Genomic DNA, 19,538 nt, shown 5'->3' on the forward strand with positions numbered 1-19,538 from the left:
TTTTTTATTCAAGAGAAACTACCTGTCTATGACAGCTTAAAATAATATTAAACCTCACTAAATGGAGAATTACATTTTTTCCTTTTTATTTATTTTAAAAGGTACAAACAGTAAAATTCATACTTTTTGATATATGAGATTTGACAAATTCATTGAATCATGTTATCACTGTCATAATAGGATACAGAACAGTGTCTTCACTCCAAAAAATTCTTGTCTGTTGTTTGTCTGTATTCAGCTCTCTTCCCATCCATACCTCCTGGTAACCAGGGATCTATTATCCATCACTACTAGGTTTGCCTTTTCCAGAATGTCATAGAAAGGGAATCATACAACGTGTATTGAACGTGACATTTGTAGAATGCATTTGAGCTTCATCTATGTTGTTGCTTGTATAGATAACCCATTTCTTTTTGTTGCTGATTAGTATTCTATTGTGTGTATGTACCATTCATGACTTGTATTTAGAAAGAATCACATATTTCCTTTTATTCCAACTCTCCATATATTTTTGTAAAATAACATGGATATTATGAACCCAACTTGCAACTTCAAATGAAATGTTCTTTATTGATGATTAATCAGGTTATGTAGTTTAATTATGATTCCTGGGTAGGATCAAGAAAATTAGACAAATCTCAAGAAATTTCTATTCTAATATATAGGTCAAGTATGCTACCTAGAATGTACCAAGTGCCCATTTATGCCACCTCAATGAGTTTTCCGAAAGAAACAAATATTTTTTAGATTAATTATTTGTTGATTTTCATACTATCGTGGAAAGATCAGTGAAGGCCACCCATATTTTCATTTGAAAAGATGGACTCATTTTTGGCCCTATTCTCAGAGAGCCTTTCTTCCAGACAAATTTCAGCATATTTTGATGACTCATTGTAGAAACTGGTTTATTATTTGCAGCAGGAGAAAGCATTGCTAGCCAACAGCTGAGAAAAAGAAAAGGTTACAACATTCAGTTTTAGGTTTCTAAAGGCCTTATTGGGCAGAATGTAATTTCCAGCTGTGGATTCATCCAGCCTTTGAGGACTTATCCCCTGCCTCTTTTCTGAAGGGTTCTGTGATTGTTCATTACCTCAAGTTGTCCATTTTACATCTTTTTTGAAAGCAGGACCCTGACAGTGCTAAACCTTCTCAGGCTCAATTGAACTGTCAGAGGTAAAGAAACCAAGAAGTTTGCTTGTGTTTAGTCTACCCCAGACATTCTACACATTACGTTCATTATCTCACAACTTTATCTGGTGGGTAGTAGTATTATCAACATTTAACAGTTAAGGAAGCTGAAATTGAAAGAAGTTAGTTACCATTCCCAGGATTCACGTAGCTCATTCAAGAACTTTTGAACCCAGGACTCTCTGGTAACAAAGTTTATGTTTACAACCATTTTGCATTTATTTTTTTTTGTCATTTGGAAGACATTGACGTTGTCATTACCATTTTTATACATGAATTATGTGCATTTATAATTAAGATGACAACTGCTTGTCCAGACTACTTATCCCTGTAAAAAAATGTTTCCGAACATTGTTAGGTGTGAGTAATTAATACATCCTGCATAAAATGTTTTGTGGACCAATGAGATGGCTTATTAGAAACATTTAGCTTCTTCCAAGAAGGGTTGCCAAAATGGCAAATGTAGTGCAATTCTTTATAACACTTGTACCTGGAGTCAGAAGTCACATGTAGCATTCAGACTAACTATATCAGTTGGGGCTTTTAGGGTTGTGCTTTTTGGATTTTACAGGGATGTTATTTGACCTTTGATTAAGAAAGCATCATGGGGCTGGGTGTGGTGACTCACACCTATAATCTCAGCACTTTGGAAGGCTGAAGAGGGAGGATCGCTTGAGCCCAGGAGTTCGGGACCAGCCTGGGCAACATAGCAAGATCCTATGTCTACCAAAAAAAAAAAAAAACAAAAATCAAAATTGGCTGGGCGTGGTGGCATGCACCTAGTAGTCCCAGCTACTTGGGAGGCTGAGGTAGGAAGATCACTTGAGCCTGGGAAGTCAAGGTTACAGTGAACTATGAACATACCACTGTACTCCAGCCTGGGCAGCAGAATAAAACCCTGCCCCCCACCTAAAAAAAAGAAGAGAGAAAGAAAATATCAAGGTACCATGATTATGAAGGTATAACAATTTCTTAATACAGAACTTTGTTGCTGTTGCAATGAGGTTCTGCTGTATCCCTTGAAAATAATTTGACGAAACTAAATCAGATCAGGGCTTTGTACCTAAAACATTACACATGCTTTAGTAGTCATACAATATGTTCTGCTAATGAGGATGCTGACTGGCAATCAGAAGTCTAAGATGGAGCATTACTGACATTTTACATGCTCTCATGGTTACCACCATAGTTGCGGGTCTCCAACCTAGACTATCAAGGGTCTGTGTCTCAACCCCTATTTCCTCTCCTCCCCTTGTTCCTCCTCCACCCTAAATTAAATGCAAGCCTGGACAACATTGCTTTAGCACTTTCTAAGTATATTTTATTTTGGCAAGTCATATATTTACTCAGTTCTTTTGTGCAAAGCAAATAAGCTACTAGAGCTCTCCCCTTGGAGCCATTAATCAAATTGTTTTTGAGTTTTTCTGCTCCCCAGGGTGGGGAAGTGTGACACATTTCTTAGTGAGCATACTCTTCAAATGAAAAGATGGTCTTGAGTGATAGCAAACAAGGTCAGTTTGTTCTTTGGTCTAATGAAAAGGCTCTCCCAGTTTGTTCACTGTTACTAGTGAACTTGACTTACCTTGTGAGCTTCTAGTTATGGGGATTTTTTTTTTTTTTTCATTTCATTTTACCTACCTTGGTACCTAGCAGCGTTGGATACGTTGAAGGTACTTTCTATATTTTGTTTTTGGAAAATACTTTAAAGTTACACAGGAGAAAATATATCCATGTAATTCCAAGGAGGCTGGATTCCCTTCAGGAGTGGGGGCATTATTGGTTTTAATCCTGAGTATATACATATTAGAAAATAAACAGTGAGTTGAATGTTTGACATTGGTCATGTACCATGCAGGAAGGATAATCATAGACCTGCTTTTGCAAAGCATACATTCAAGGGTAAAAGACTTACAATGTGAGAATAGAATGATGTCACTACCGCTTTTATCATTACTCTTGCCTAGTATGTATCGAGCAATAATGAAATGTCAGACCTTCCTCTGAGTCCTTTCAATATTAATGTCTTTAATTCTCAAAACAGGGCTCTTGAAGTAAGCACTGTGATTATTCCCGCTTTACAAATGAGGAAACTGAAATGCAGAGAGGTTATACTTGCTGAAGATCACACAGTTATGAAAGGCATGCCTGCTATTTTAATTTGGGCAGTCTGACTCCAGAGCCCATGTTTGTATATACTGGTCAGATGGAAGAAGCAGGGGATCCCAAATGAGCCCCTCACCCAAAGCTATGGGTTAGAGAAGGGTCCCAGAGTCAGTGACATCTGTGCTAACTCATGGATGATGGGTAGGTATTTGCCAAGTGAAGGAGGAGGAAGAGGAGGGTGTTATGTTCTGTTCGGATGATAATACAGAACTGGTTATTGTGGTTGCAGTGTGTGTGTGTGTGTGTGTGTGTGTGTGTGTGTGTGTGTGTGGTGTCTGTCTGGAGCAGATGATACAGATGCTCGAGCCAGAGTATGTACGTCTTTGTTAAGCCATGTTATTACTAAATGTGGGTTTTTATCTTGTGTATTGTTGTGAGCCACTGAAGGGCTTTAATCAGGTAACATGATAAAACTTACATTTTTAGAAAACTTAGTTAGGCTTCTGTGTAGAGAATAAAAGAAAGAACAGGAGGAAGACTGCCGGCAGGATATTAACTAGGAAACTTTGCAGCAGCCCAGGAAAGGACGGATTAATACAAAACCTAGAGTCAGGGTAAGACAGGGGCAGATGCCAGAGAGATCCAGGGAGTAGAATCCAGCAGGACTTCGTAACTCGTTGGCTGGATAGGAGAGAAGAATTAGATGGAAGAGTCACATTTAGAGTATTTTAAAGAAAAAAAAATTGAATTCCACAGTTCCTGCTCCAGGCCAGTTTTTCATTGTTCTTACAGTTTATTTTTCTTTAGAAAGGAAAAGGCGCATTAAATGTTAATGAAACAGATGTACCTGATTTTTTATAGATTCCTGGTCCACTTGACTTTCCTTTCTAATGCTATGGTTTCTTGAGTTTACACTACTTGTGGTGGCGAATGCTTTCAGTAAAATTTCTTATATGTCATCTCTTAAAAATTGCAATATTTATCCCTTTAAGTTGCCACAAAAAAGAGAGTGCAATGAAGGATGAGAGAAATTATGCTCGTCTTCAGTATCTTAACGGGCACCATACTCCTTAGGTATTAAGACTGAACACGACTTTTACCCCCCAAATTATCAGATTCTGACCCTGTTTTATTTGCACATGTAAACACATGTTTGGGAACAGCAAAGTTATTTCCATCAGCCTTGGACAATGCATTTTTGTAATGGCAAATTCTATCCTTAAACATCCCCCATAGGGTTAAAGAGAAAAATACCTTTTGTCCTAGGAAAACCATGCCTTGTGCTTTGCCTCTACTCTTTGTTTCTGAGCCTCAGAAACTGTTTCTCTTGAGAATTTCCATCTGCTGGTAGGTTTTCTCTATGGTTCTAGAGAGCAGATAAAGATACAAGTATCCCTTGTTATCTGACAATCTTGCTTTTTCTGTACAGTAAAGGTTTTCAAGTGGTAAAATTCCTACCTTATTTAAAATTTTTAAAATCTATACTAATTATTTGGCCCCTTTCCTCTTTGTCCCTTTTAATTTTGTAATTGTCATTCGAGTGTAAGAAAAATATAACCATGCTTAAGATACTTGAAAAAATCTTTCCAATTCGGAACTCTTTGAATGTAATAGAGACTCTTTAGATTTTTACCATATTGTAGGAAATACTGTTTCAACCACCACATGAACAATGATTTATGACATTTCTTATTGTATTCTTCCATTTTCATGCTGCTGATAAAGACATACCCGAGTCTGGGAAGAAAAGGGGGTTTAATTTGACTTACAGTTTCACATGGATGGGGAGGTCTCACAATCATGGCGGAGGGTACAAGGCACTTCTTACATGGAAGCAGCAAGAGAGAATGAGGAAGAAGCAAAAGCGTAAACCCCTGATAAACCCATCAGATCCTGCAAGACTTATTCAGTATCACAAGAGTAGCACAGGAAAGACTGACACCCCATGATTCAGTTACCTCCCATTGGGTCCCTCCCACAACATGTGGGAATTCTGGGAAATACAATTCAAGTTGATATTTGGGTGGGGACACAGCCAAACCATATCATTTATGAAACAGCATTACCTGGTGGGAGGAAACAAGTGGCATATTATCAAATGGGACCCTATGATTGCCCAAGGTCACGTGGCTGTTAAATGGTAGAGCCAGAACTCCAGCCTTGTTCTGTGCCATTCCCAGGCCCTGCTCTTTCTTCCTATCGTACCACACATGTCATTTCTGCCTCTAGCTCATGGCCACAGTCTAGTTTTTTGATAAGAAGCAATTCCAGAAATGAAGATTCAAATCCCAACTAATTCTGTTCTGCTCAAAATATGGCCCATGGACCAGCAGCATTGAGATCACCAGGGAGCTGGTGATGGCTGCTTGTTTATGGAGTGCTTATTTTGTCCAAGTAAGATGCCAACTCTATTACATGCATTATCTCATGACCTTCTCAAAAGATGTGCAATGATATGATCCTTCTTTTTCCACAGATGACAAAAGTAAGCATAGGAAACTTATTGACCATACTTGTCCAGTGCTGTACAAGGAAAGGTTGGAGGTGAATTTCGACCTAGTTGTTCTGATTTCAGAGCTTATACTTTTAATCATACACTGCAGTTTAGGATGCATGTGGAACTGTTTCAAGGGAGAGCACAGTAGGGAGTGGGAAGGTGAGGAGGAAAGGAATTGGATGGCAAATGTGTCACCTAGGTAGGCTAACTGCTATAACAAAGAGGACCACAAATATGTAATGGCTTGAAAATATTTATCTTTGCTTATCTAACAATACTGGGCAGGTGAAGGGGTTGATGGGACTGCCACATGTTTTTGTTTATTCAGGAATCCAGGCTGATGAGAGCTCTGTCATTTTTAGCATGTAGCTTCCAAGTTCACCCTGGAGTCGATGTAGTTAGAAGGACCAAATCACCAAGAGGAAGGGATGTTCCTGGGAGGATTTTATGGACCATGCCCAGATGTGATACAACTACTTCCAATCACATTTCATAAGCCAGGATTCAGGTGTGCGGGCCTGAGAAGAGGAGTCTGGTGTGAGTCTCAGACGGGGAGGAATACCTGGATTTTACTGAGTTTCCAGGAAATATTAGGTCACAAGCCACTATTAGAATCAAGCCTCTGGGTACATTTTTATATGTTTTATTCTCCATGCTTTGTGAGAGAGGGGTTATTTATTTCATTTTACAAAGCAGCAAGTTGAGATCCAGGGATTTGTCCAAGGTCACGTGGCTGTTAAATGGTAGAGCCAGAACTCCAGCCTTGTTCTGTGCCATTCCTAGGCCCTGCTCTTTCTTCCCACCATACCACGCTTGTCATTCCTACCTCTAGCTCACGGCTGCAGTCTAGTCCTTTGATAAGAAGCAATTCCAGAAATGAAGATTCAAATCCCAGCTATTCTGCTCTACTCAAAATATGGCCCATGGTCCAGCAGCATTGAGATCACCAGGGAGCTTGTTAGAAACCTGTAGTTTCATACTTGGGAGGCTGAGGTGGGAGGATCGCTTGAACCCAGTTTCAGGCTGCAGTGATCGAGGATTGTACCACTGCACTCCAGCCTAGGCGACAGAGCAAGATCTTGTCTCTAAAAGGAAAAGAAAAAGAAATAGAAATGTGCAATTTCTGTCCCTACCCCAGAAGTGCTGAATCAGACTGATTATTTTAGCGGGGCCCCCAGGTAACCTGGATGCACAGTAAAGTCTGGGAAGCCCTGGACCAGGTTCCTGGAAGCCAGCTTCTCCACCTGCTGCCTCTGTGTGACTGTCATCTTCCTTACGTGTGGGAGAAGTGGATTCACTGCATGTGAGCTACAGGGTCTAACCACTGGAGTAAAATTTCAGCCTTTTTAAAGAGTAAACATGTTTAACCTAGAAAGGACTACTTAGCAACAAAATATTGAAAGACTGCTCAGCCCATTTTTTTTTGAAAAACATGAGCTGTTTCCATAGATAAGCCAAACAGGCCTGAGCAAAACAGAGGAAAAGAGAGCTTTGCTGTTTTGATTTGTGGATAATGATTTGATTTTCTAAAAAGAACAGCTTTGTTTCTTTCCCTGAAAATGTAAGAATACTGAGTTCTTAGCCTCAGCCCATGCAGTTTTCCTGCTTTGGCATATGGGTAGGGCAAAGCCAGATTAAAGATGCACAGCATCAAGCCATCTGACCTCCAATGCCAGATTTCCTGCAGTAGTCTAATTACCAGTTTATCAGCTGTTAACCTTGCACCACAATTACAAAAGGGCAACTGCTGGTTAGAGTCTTAATAGTTGATGAGTGTCAGGGAGGGTCTTCCTTCTGGTGAGAACAGTATCCCTGTGAGTCTCATGATGATGATTTGCTTTAGAGCTCAGTCACTGGAAGGGAGGAGAGAAGGGGCATAATGACCGAGGGGACCCAAGTACTGTGACAGAAGGCCATAGACAGCTTTCCTATCTAGGAGGAATTCAGCCTGAAGCCCATAGCTCAAGGAGCACACAGACTAGGCACTCCTGTTTTGAAACAATAAAATAAAACTGTTTTTTGAAAGTTTTGGTCACTTGATCATTTTGCCCCGTGTCTGTGATTTCCCTTAGAATAAACAAATTAGGACTAGTACCTTGGTTTTAGTTATAAGACCATGTGCAGCCACAACAACATTGCCTTAGAAGGTAACTTTATGCTATTTTTATTCAATTAAATCTCACAAGCCACCCAGAGTGAATGTTTTCATGTTGCTTTCTTAGAGATATGAACATAGAGAACAGAAGCTTGCTTAAGTTCAGAGCAAACAGAATTCCAGTTGCACAGCTCTCCCAGTTACAGCTGTTTATCAATACTTGGTGGATAGGGGAGAGGTGACTTGTGAACTGCAAGACTTTAATACATGTCAGTAACTTTCTACTACAAATTGAAATGCTCTGTAAATCAGGAGTTTGCCATTTTTATGCTGCTGTATTTCATGGCAGTCCAATTGGAAAAGAATTAGTATTGATGTTCTATTGGCATGGTTTCCAGACCAGTTGTGATTTATAAGAACAGCATTGCATATAAGAGTGTACATTGCTTAGACAGGACATCCAGGAACTGAGTTAATCTACACTTTCAGGTACTTCTGCTCAAGCGAAGCACAGAAAATATCTTTACAAAGTTCCAAAATTAAATTTTAGAAAAAGGTTTAAACAAAAATGTTAGCTTATTAATTTACCCATGGTTACTCCAGCGAGCTCTCTCATGACAACTCATGGCATGCTTTACTAGACACTGGGCCCTATGCGTAAGTTTCATCTGATATTACCCTAAAAAAGACTCTTCAGGTGGATATCATAACCTTCAGCTTACAGTTTGAGGGAGCTGCACTGGATCTCACAAGGAGCAGATATGAGTGCTGGGCTTCCAGGGTCCTGGAAACTAGCAATCACTGTGAGTATCTGATGGCAGCCAACACATAGAATGGACATGGTCCATACAGGCCATGACTAGGTTAGGTTGTCTCACTCACATAATGCCTGTTCATTCACTCATTCATTTCTCTTCACTTATTTAACAAATGTGCATTGAGAACTTACCATGTTCCAGGAGAACACAAAAATGAAAGATTCACAGGTCCTGCCCTCATGGAGCTCCCCATTGACTTTTTTTGTTTTTTGTTTTTAAATAAAAACTTTACTGTATTTCCTTTCTTGGGTGGTTACATCTAGGTAAGACAGATACGTTGTATGTTGGATGGCCTCAGTTAATCAAGATGCTAATAACTTTATAAAACTGTGGGGAAAATTTGGAGTATGTTATTTGGTTAAAGAATAGGAAGATTTCTAAGGACAGATTACAAAGTTAAACCTAAAATTAAACAGTTTGCTTGCCAATGTATTCCTTTTTGTGTATTCCTTTATCTGTGAGTTCACTGAATACTTCCTATGTTCAAGGTATTATGCAGAGTGTAAAAGTTGAATTCAGTTTCTCATGCAGCTGAAGCTTCTTTCAGACTTAGACATGAGCTTGAAATAATTATTGTGCTAGATAGAAATATCCATTGCCTTGGAGAGGTATGTATAAAGTACTTGGGATTTAAAGGAAGAGAGAATTAGAGAAAACTTCAAGGGGTGAAGTGACATTTGAGCCAGACATCAAAGGACAGACAGGATTGGAAGATGGGGAGATAGGTGGGAATAGAAGATTCATTTTAGGCAGAGAGAACAATAGGGAAAATAGAAGAGTGACTAGCAGGAAATTCAGCTGAAATTTGATATATGAAAGGTATTTTAGAGGTATCAATAATTGACTTACTTCCAAAGAGTTCTTCATCATTTTAATCTCCCTTGAAGATTATTTTTTAAATCCAAGTAAGATATTTTAAAAATTAGAACGTACATAAAAGTTGAAAAAGGAAAAAATGCTGACCTTCACCCCAATGAAACCACTGGCTAACGTTTGAATATTTTCCTTCAAGTCTTTTGTGTTTTGTTTCTGTGCCTCTTTTTGAGTAGTTGAAATAATATATTGCATTCTACCTTTTCATTTAAAATAATACTACCAGCACCTACCCATGTTACGAAAAGCTCTTTGGAATCGTCACATTTAATGGCCTTGTACTGTTTTGCCATTTGGCTTTGTGATAGTTGACTTTACCCCACCCTATTGCTGGAGTTTAGGGTGTTTCATGTTTTCCATTGCTATGAACAGACTGGCTGTTGGCCAGCCAACCCCTTTTGTATTTCACAAATGGTAAAGCCAAGGCACCTATAATAAGCCAAGATGGGGACTGACTTGTTCAGTTGCTGGAAGCCAAAAGACTCTTGCATAAAAAGCAGCCTTCTGACTAGAAGAGGGGCTGTGGGGTTTCTAGGAATAAAGATTAATAAACTACTTAGGTCATATTCCCTGAGAAGTTTAATCTGAGTGGGCCACTGACCTTCTGGCCTCTGGAAAGGAGATCCATTGAATTTCGAAGCCCTTTGATACTCCTCCCATTTCCTGTGGAATTTTGATTGTGGGTAAAGGTTCAAAACACTGGTTCTTCACATTGGATTTCCAAGTTGGGAAGAGAAGGCAGGAAGACCTATCAAAGGACAAAGATATTGTGTTCTCCACTTTAATCTGAAAGATGGAGCGGCAGGGGAGAAGGGAAGGGAAGAAAAGGAGGTGGGTGTCTCTATCCTAATTTCACTGGGTTTCTCATCCCCTGTTAGTTGAAGTTACCAAACAGGAAAGCATTCTCCTTAGGGAGAAAAATGGTAAGAAAACTAATGCCTGCCTTGCTTGAATTTTCAGTGCTGCCAAACACCTATGTTTGTGACTTATTGATTGTGTACTGTGAACCTAGCCTGCTTCGCATCAGCTGTTCTTGTCTTTGGTTGCATCTTTTCTTTGTGAAATTTCACTCTGTGAGGAAATACTGAATTGGAGGGAGATACAGTCCTTACTGAGCATGCTGAAGTAAATCCAGCTATTAAATCCAGCGTAAATCGCAGCAGAAGGTAGTGTATCAGAAATGTGGTTCTGTATGCTGAACATGTGTTCATAATAACAGTGCCTGGAGGCATATTTGTATTATAGTTCAGCAAAGGAAGGAGACAGGAAGGAGACTCTTAGCTTAGGGCAAAGAAACATCTGCTCAAAAAACAAAAAAAACAACAAAAAAGAGGTATACCACATTTTATGTAATAAATGCTGTTTTGAAAGTTTCTCTGGAATTAGTTTCCCATATTAAATCATGCTTCAAACTTTCTTAGGAACTTCACTTTTTCAAAGAGCTTTTCTATTAAATTTTTGAGAGAGAGCAGAATTTCTTGACAGTTAAGTATGCTAACCCGGTCATGAGGCTACCTTATTCAAATATTGGCTTCACCATTCAGTAGCTTTGTGACTTTGGAAAGTGATTTAATTGCTTGAGGGCTTAATTTCCCTAACTGCAAAACAGACACAATAATAGCACCGTCACATAAAGTCTCTGTACAGATTCGATGTGAAAGAACATTTTAGAATGCAGTATTAGAAGTCGTTTAATCATTTTAAAATGTTACTATTAATAATATGTTAATTAGCAAGTGATATTATGCATGTAAAATAAAATTTTGGAACAATATTTTTCTACTGCAAGCCGGGTCTGTAGGCTAGGCATATTAAAATATTTAAAATAAGTCATTGTATATTAGGTTAAAACGATGGAATGAAAACACTCCAGATTAGGAGAGTTTCAAAGTAATTCAACTGAACTGTAAAGCAAAATACATATAAAAACACAATTGTATTCTAAAATGTTTTACTCTTAGGTTTATCATATAACATTTTATTACCTAAAACTGCTAACACATGTAGGTTTTATATTTAAAATGCTAGTTTCTATTTAGTTTGAAATGTGGAGCTGAATGATTTTGCAAAATTAAATTGGGAATGAGTTATATTTTAGGTTCCCTGGAAAATTGTCTGTAGTTAGATGGCTGATATTGTTCCTTCTTATTTAGTTTAATTGAAAAAAAATTTGCATTGAAGAATTAAACACACTCTAAAATTTCAATAAATATTCCATGACTACTTTATTTATCTAGATATCAGCTTACTAACAATATCAGCCGTCCAAGTTAAACAAAAAGTAAAACATCCAGAAGTGAAAAATACAGCCAAATGTTGTAAATGGCTAGTATACAGACCCTGCTATAAAATGCTATTATAAAATCCAGCTGCCCTCACTCAGAGCCTACTGATCCTTATGTATCACATAATCTTTCCCTTGTTCCTTCCTCTGAAGAGAATAGGAGCTATAAACAGGAACAGTTTGGGAGAAAGCAAAGCCTGGCATCAAAAGAGATATAGAACAAAATGCAGACACACAACCTTGTTACCACAGGGCATGGTGACCAAGGCATTCCTTTCTTCATTCAGTTATTCACTCCTTCATCAAAGATTCTCTAATCATCTGTTATAGTACCAGTCTCTCTTCTAAGTATAGGCTTTAGAAAAGCAGGTAGGAGAGATTCAGAGAAAAATAGGATATAAACATTTCTCTGTCAGGTTGCTCACAATAAGGTTGACATATTTGTGTTCACAATAATTAATGTCATCCAGAAAAGTGATGTTACAGTTCTATGTACTTTAGAGTCACAGATGGTTTACTTTAATTTTATTATACCCCCATACTCACACTCTGGACTGCTTTGCAAGTTTCTAATTGCTTCCTCTCCCTACCTTTTTTTGGATTTCCTCTCTTCTTCCCTGTATCTCCTTAATACTCTTAAATAATATCATTTATATAACATAATCACAGTGCCCACTTACTCACTAGAGACCCACAGAGATCTGTCATCCGATTCAACCTATTTTAGCAGGTATATAGGTTAGCTTTTGTTGTGTAACAAACCACCCTCAAATTTTGTAGAATTTTTTTTAAACATGTGTTATTTCTCACAATTCTCTGTTTCTCTGTATTTGTTGGGTGGTTTTTCTGGCCATGGCTGGCTTGGCTCAGGTTGAATAACCTAGGATAGCCTCACTCACATATCTGGGGCCTTAGCCGGGATGACTGGATTGACTGAGACTTCTCTCTATGTGGCCTCTCATCTTCCAATAGGTTTTCTTAACCTTTTAAACACGATAATCTCAGGGTTTCAAAGAGAACAAGAAGGAAAACCCCAACATACAAGTACTTTTCATGCCTCTGATTTGTTTCAAAGCAAGTTGCATGTCTAAAACTCATATTCAATATCCATGTGGAACAACAGTCTTCATATCTTGATGGGAGAAGCTGTGTAGTCATATTACAAAGGAGTGTGATCAAGGGAGGGGAATACTTTCAGGTCATGCTTGGCAATGGTCTACCATGCCTGGAGAAGGAGCAGTAAATATATCCCCCGAGAAGGGCCACACTTCATCTTCAGGGAGAAGCCATTGGTCTGAACTAGTCATATACCTGCTCCTCCTTCTACCCCTGCCCCCAACTGAGGCTGCATGCAAAGGAGGATGGTAAGTAAATAAAGCCCTGTATGCAATTATGTATTACATTTGTCTCACATGACAGAGTTCTGTCTCACTTATTTTCCCTTAACAAAATCCACTGAGGCCTTTCAGAGTTAGCCATATTCAAAGACACCATGAATTTCCATCTTCAACCCTTATGTGACTGAAGGCTGATCTCATAGGTGGTGTTTGGGGGATGGTTTTATGAAGTACTTTAAGGTTTCAGAAGCAAGATGATGTCTAGCTGCTGATCATTTATAGTCTCAACATTACATGTTGCATTTCACATAAGGATTCTTATCCTTTATGGCCTAGCTCAGAAGCTTTCTCCAGGAGGCCTTTCCACCCTTTTCTCTCCTGGGCAGGGGTCATCTCTCCTGGTTCTAAATTCCTGTAAAATATTTTTTTGCTTATGTTGAATAGTCTACCTACTCTGCTGGATTTGAGTTTGTTAGGATAGAGTCTGTGTCTTATCCACTATTGAATTCTACGTAGTATCTAGCTTAGCAGGGACACAGTGAAATAATAAATCATCCCTTGATAAAGAAAAAAGAGGCTATATTTAACCCTAATGTCCTAGTTTATTCCCTTTCTATTATATTTTTTAATGTTCCATTTAATTGTTTTCTATCCCTGAGTCACCAACACTTAAGGCCACTGTCATGTATGGATTCCTCTGTTAATTCCTTCATTGAGAAAAGTCAGAAGAGGGACACATTCATTCATTCTATACAATTCTATATTGAGCACCCACTATGTGTCCCATATATTTATGTGACAGAAACACAGCAGAAAACAAAATATATAAGTCACTACTCTGGTAGAGGAAAACACAAACAAGATATATAAAGGATCAGAGATCAAATTGTTGGTGTGTGTTACGTAGAAACATCTAGGAGGTAAGAAGAAAGATCCTGGTGGTGGTGAGATGCCATTTTGCTCTGAGTGGCCAGGAAAAGCATCTTAGATATGGTGACATTTAGGCAGTAAGCCATGCCGATATTTAGGGAAGAATGGTCTAAACTGAGGTAATGGTATCCGCAAAGGCCCTGAGGCAGAATTGCAAGTGGCCTCTATGAGGTACAGGAGGAAGTCCGTGTGGCTAGAGTCAAGTGAGCATGGGAAAGGAATAGGAGATGAATGCAGAGAGATATAAGGCTAGATTATATAAGGTCTTATACAGCGTATTGTATAGATTGGCTTGTATTCCAAGGGAGATGAGGAGCCCTGTGAAGAAAGGATAAAGAACCAAAGATATAGAGAATTATATGGGTTTGAAGAAAGAGACAGAGGAGAGGGAAATGTATGATCTTTTTTGTCCCTCTCCTCCAACATTAAATGAATTTCTCACCTTGTTCCACCCTGTGAAAAATCTGCTTCCAAGATTGACTCTGTGTTTGCTAATCATCAGTATCTATGACATGTATAGAAATACCTTCTTCCACAGGAAATAGATAAATAGATCAAAGATAAATAGACTATACAGCATTTGCTGGTAATTCTTGCCATTTTACCAGATATAATCCTTTAAAAAACATGTTCCATATTTATGTAGTGCTTTATTATAATTTAGGTTCTCAAAAGGATTCGTTGTTAAACCAGGTCTAAAGCTCTGCTTAAGTTGTTTCAATAAGACCCAACTCATTATATGTTATAAATGAAAAAGCAGTTATTTAAGTTACAATGGCCTTGATGTTACAGGACTATAAATGGGAGGATGCTGAAGGGAGGGGAGAACATTCACTTTCAGCATGATAAAACATGCTGCATGAAGATATGTTATTTTTACAAACTCATTTTCTGCAAAGAAAACCGTCAAAAAAACAAGGAACTTTCTGTGTAAGTGTGCTAGGAATATTTTTTAAAAATTTGTTACAAAAGTAACATATTGTAATAAATGTAAACAATTTAGAAATTTTTAGCATTTTAAAAATGTAATTATAGTCAGTTTCTAATGGCATTATTTTAACCAGGGCAAACCAGCCTTGTTATGAACACATTTGTTTATTTTCAAGATAAGTTGATTAGAGCCAACTTATTGGTTTCATGTGACTAATACTGGGCTGTGGTGTGCATTGTTTAGTCAAAGAAAAAATTGAATTATCATTTTTACTTTCTGTGGCCTTTAGTAAATAAAGCCTGATTTACTAAATAAAGCCTGACTTACTAAGTTCTTTTTAGCATAGTATAGTTCTCATACTAGAATTCATAGGAAATCTAGAAACCCGCTTAGGGGCCCTCTTTTATAATAAATTGATATGCTTGAGTACATGCTTATTTATTACTGCATTATAGAACAGCTTTCTGAGGTTCTTCTTTCTCAGGAAAGTAAATAAACATTACAGAGGATATATTTGTTACTCTGTGTGACCCGGTAAACAGTTCTGCTGGAGAAAATTTTGAAAATACATGATCAACAAATGCATGCTTTGGGGCCATAAACAAAATAAGCAAAAAAGATGTTTTAGATCCTAGAAAAGCTTGATGGAACATTCTACTGTCTGGTAAACTAAAGACCAGAGTAAATATGGCTCCAGGTAGCAAGTGAACAGCCAGAACAGGGTCAATGCCAGTGTTTACTTGCAGGGGTTAGAATGCTGTACAGCAGTGAAAATAGTGTCCATGTCTGTTGTGAAATAGAACAATGCCATAAATGTATAGGCATCATCTCTTTTATCTTGGGAGCCTCCTGCAAAGTGACATTATAGGCATGTCTGTTTTCAGATGGAGAAACTCCTTGAAATATAGTTTGTGAGATTCTCTTTCGGCTTCATAGTTATTCGTTGATACAGGTCTTAAAATTGGTTCTTTTCACATGGAATGCACTTTGCCATTAAAAGGAATTCATGTATCTCATGAAAATGTAAGATATCTTGTGTAAATGTGTGTGTTGGTGGGTATTTGAAATTAGCCTGGAGTTTAGGAGTTTTAGGGTTTTTTCCATCTACTTTTAAATTCTTGGACATAGATGCCTATAATTAGGTAGTTTATCAACAATCAAATAGGCTAAAATATAATTAACACATTTGGGATATATCTCCACCCATAAACCTACATACTTCTTTGTAAAAGTTTTGCCAAAGTTTGTATTTATCATATGAGGAGGTGGTTATGGGTATAGTGGAAGAGACAGATTTAGGTTTGGAAGGTAATAATTAGGGAAGGCTCTCTGGCTTCTGGTTTTGCTTCAGTGTTTACATCTATTTCTTCAGACCTAAAGCCTTTTGTCTCAGGACCAGTGTTTTATTCCATGAGGCCAAGAGAGAAAATGCTAGTTGTGTGACCAATTACTTAAGCTTAAGAATGTGACATAATATTCTGCAGAGAACTAAGAATGTATCTTGAGGTACTACATCTAGGTTCAAACATAACCACAACATACAGTGGGATTCACAGTATTTTAAGATCATGCCAGTGAGGTCATTCTGAGTCATGACCTCATGGATAGAGGATTCTAATCAACTGCTGAAGTCTACAGAGAACTAAACGAAGGAAAGAGACCTGAGATCTGGTAGGAGGGAATTTTGAAGAGCCATCAGTATCTTTATATAGACTTTCCATCCCCTAGGATCTGTATGGTCAAATAACCAGAAAGATTTCCATGGTCACCTTCCTGGACACCTGGCTGTGAGCCAAACAACTTCTTCAATCTCTTGCCAGGTCTCTAATCTGTGGGTCAAAGAATACCATATTTATGCGTGATCTTTTGAGATAGTGGATGCTCTGTGAATTTCAGGTAGTGGTTTTTTTTGTTTGTTTTTTCCTCACCAGGGAGCATCATACTTTTTCAGCATGTTTGTTAACAGTGAACATTTTATTTAAAAAAAAATCATGACAATAAATTAACGCATTGCCAAGTAACAGGTGTCTGCTATCTGTTTCTGTCAGATAAACTTTATACCTTTTCTGGAATATATGAGTTAGAAAACCTGAGGTATCAGACCCAGCTGACTCAAGCACTGACATACCAGGCATTTCTCTGTTTAATCATCACTCAACTCATGGATGAAAGTATTAGGAAACAGAAGGGATTATGAAGATAACTAAAGTTATTACTGGTACTTGAACTGAATTTGTCTTAAAATATCGTTTTACTTTGATATATGCTACAAAGACCTTAATCATGTTTCTGTCTGATTCTTTTGTGAAATGAAAGTACCAATACAGAATGAACTGTTTTGATAAGCTCCCTCACAATTTTAAAGTATAAAGTTAATCTCTAAGAACTAATAAGCAATGATTCCATTTTCCTGATTTTATTTTTATGAGCCACAGTTTTATATCCCACTGCTTATCTGATTTGAAAATGGTTGTAATATTTGGAGAAAGTTAATATTGAGTCATGCCAAAACCTTAATAAACTTAGTCTTGAACTAATATTTCAGGCTCATGAGGGATTTCTGTATGCTAAGATAGATTTTAATATTACAGAAATGCAATAGTGACCTTTCCATAAAACCTTAATAAAATTACTTTGTGATATAAACTGCAGAAGAGATGGGAACTTTCTTGAAAGAGAGTATGCATGATTTATCTGCATTTCATGGCTTAATCTTATATCTCATTTCTTCTGATCTCTTATGTTTTTCTTTCCCTTAAGGCAAACAACAGTAATTTCCATATTTTTAAACTAAAGAACAGACACAATTTTTCAAAGGCATGTTTTCGCTCTGCACCAGTGAGATTGGGTTTTGGACTGGCAGTTCAAGGATGTGGTTCTGTTGCAGTTCCACCAGCAGGATTGTGGCTCCTTGCCCAGCTCACCTAAGGTTTCTTGGCCTCTGTTCCCACTCTATTACAGGAAGAGCTCAGATTAAGTCTGAAATCCCTAGGATTGTCTTTTATCAACTGTTGCTTAAATGTTATAACTTTCATATTCTTCAACATTCTGGTATTTTGTTGATATGGTTCTTAAAATTGTGGCACAGAAATGTACAAAATACTCTAAGCAATGTTAGGATCTGAAAGTTCATTAATATTGTTATAGCCCTTGATCAGTGACCTTCCTAACACTGCGTTAAGGTTTCAACAAGTACCTCTTCACCATTAGCCTGTTAAGGTTGGAGTTCACCAAAAGTTCAGATGTTTTTCACATAAAAAGGCCTTTTTCTTTTGTCCTGTAGTTGTTGTTTTTGTTTTTGTTTTTTTTTTTAACTTCTATGATCTTTGCATTGCTCACTTTTACATCGATCTTGATAATATGGCTCATTCTTCAAAGCAGTCCTTTTGTAGCAGTGAGTCCAGCTCAGGACATATTTGGACATCTGCAATACTGGAGGGAGCACTGGTGGAGATATCTTAGGAGGCTGCTGAAAACCAGGGAGTGGAGTTTTGGAAGGGTGAGGAGAAGAGCAATACCATAGGATTGCCCTGGGAGGGAGAATACTGAGAGCCAAAAAGGATAAAGGACAGAGGAGTTGGAGGGATGGCCACATGTGGAAAGAGGATCAGGCCGAAGGTGGGAGTTACATTCTAGAAAGGTTAAGAAAGATCAGGACCAACATAAGAACGTTGAGCTTGAAGACCAAAAGGTTCAGCTACTCAAAAAGGCATATTTTGAACAGAATATATATGCTAGATTCCATACTTTAAGACATTTACAGTGAGTTGACAGTTAGGAAATAAGGGTATCCAGCAAAGTCTTTTCTCCTTTTTTCACAAAAATTGGTCATGGGAAGGTGTAACATAGATGGCCAAAATATACCTTGATTATAAGCTTTCTTCTCTGAAAAACTTCAGAGCACAATAATTAATTTAGTGACAGTAGCTATTTTGTCCACAAAACTCAATTTAACTTATTATTCGTGCAATTGTCACACTTGAATCTTATCTCTTTTCCTGTTTTACCTTGGGGGTTGGTTTCAAATAGGGCAGAATAGAAATCAAAATATATATGCAATGGCTTAATCATACTTGTGATTTCACCAGTATTAAATATAGGCAGCAACATTGATTTTATTAAAATAATCCCTACAAAAATTCCCAAATTAGCATTGTAGACCAATTAATGGCATGGCCTAAGTGGCTAGATTGTGATGTTTCTATAAAACTAAGTTTTTTTTGTTTTGTTTTGTTTTGTTTTGAGGCGGAGTCTAGCTCTCTTGCCCAGGCTGGAGTGCAGTGGCCGGATCTCAGCTCACTGCAAGCTCCGCCTCCCGGGTTCACGCCATTTTCCTGCCTCAGCCTCCCGAGTAGCTGGGACTACAGGCGCCCGCCACTTCGCCCGGCTAGTTTTTTGTATTTTTTAGTAGAGACGGGGTTTCATTGTGTTAGCCAGGATGGTCTCGATCTCCTGACCTCGTGATCCGCCCGTCTCGGCCTC

General features: G+C 38.0%; 1 protein-coding gene across 19 annotated transcripts in view; it reads left to right on the top strand.

The window, feature by feature from the left end:
* PLCB4 (phospholipase C beta 4) overlaps window positions 1–19,538 on the top strand; it is a 411,761-nt gene that overhangs the window by 200,843 nt on the left and 191,380 nt on the right. The window contains exon 1 of one of the 19 annotated variants that reach the window (XM_050745045.1): window positions 85–10,405. The exons of the other annotated variants lie outside the window; for them this stretch is intronic. The gene's annotated coding sequence lies outside the window, so the exon portion shown is untranslated. Of the gene's footprint in view, window positions 1–84; window positions 10,406–19,538 lie in introns of those variants that run through there. 19 annotated transcript variants of the gene reach the window in all.

Source organism: Macaca thibetana, chromosome 10, assembly GCF_024542745.1.
Source record: "Macaca thibetana thibetana isolate TM-01 chromosome 10, ASM2454274v1, whole genome shotgun sequence".
NCBI lineage: Eukaryota > Metazoa > Chordata > Mammalia > Primates > Cercopithecidae > Macaca > Macaca thibetana.